Consider the following 581-nt stretch of genomic DNA (forward strand, 5'->3'; position numbering starts at 1 on the left):
TCCTCCCGCAGTCGGAACTGGCCTCAGAGTCTAAAGCTGGTTTGAAGGAATGTTGAATTTGCCCCGAAGCCGGGATTGCTAGGTATAGCACTGGAGGGTCATCATAAAATCTAAAACCATCATTTATAGGTAAGGCCACAAGTCCCCAAGTGTGTCACCTAATTAGCAAATGGCAAAGAGGGACCTGCCTAAAGTCACACAAATTATTACCCTGCCATTCCTTAGAACTCCATTAAAAAGGGAATGGGGTTTTATGGATTGGAACCCAGGGCTTGTGACTCCAGGTCTCACCCTCCTGCCACACTATTTATGGACTATGACTTAGAAATGAGATGTGAGGGGGCCTGCACGGTAGTATGTTGGTAATGCTGGTGCTTAATTAATGTATGTCTGCTGCTTTCAGGATCGCAAACAGGGAAAGCCACCCTGGGCTGCACTGCAGTCCCTGGGAGCGCGCGCCCGAGAGCAGGCTCCTTCGCCCCGCCCCCACCTCCTCACGTGACGGAGTCAGAGGGCGTGCGTGCGTGCGTGCGCGCGCGTCTCCGGCTGGGTTTGGCGCCGCCACCACCTCCCCGGCGGCC

Source organism: Trichosurus vulpecula, chromosome 7 (assembly GCF_011100635.1).
Source record: "Trichosurus vulpecula isolate mTriVul1 chromosome 7, mTriVul1.pri, whole genome shotgun sequence".
In the NCBI taxonomy this organism is placed as follows: domain Eukaryota; kingdom Metazoa; phylum Chordata; class Mammalia; order Diprotodontia; family Phalangeridae; genus Trichosurus; species Trichosurus vulpecula.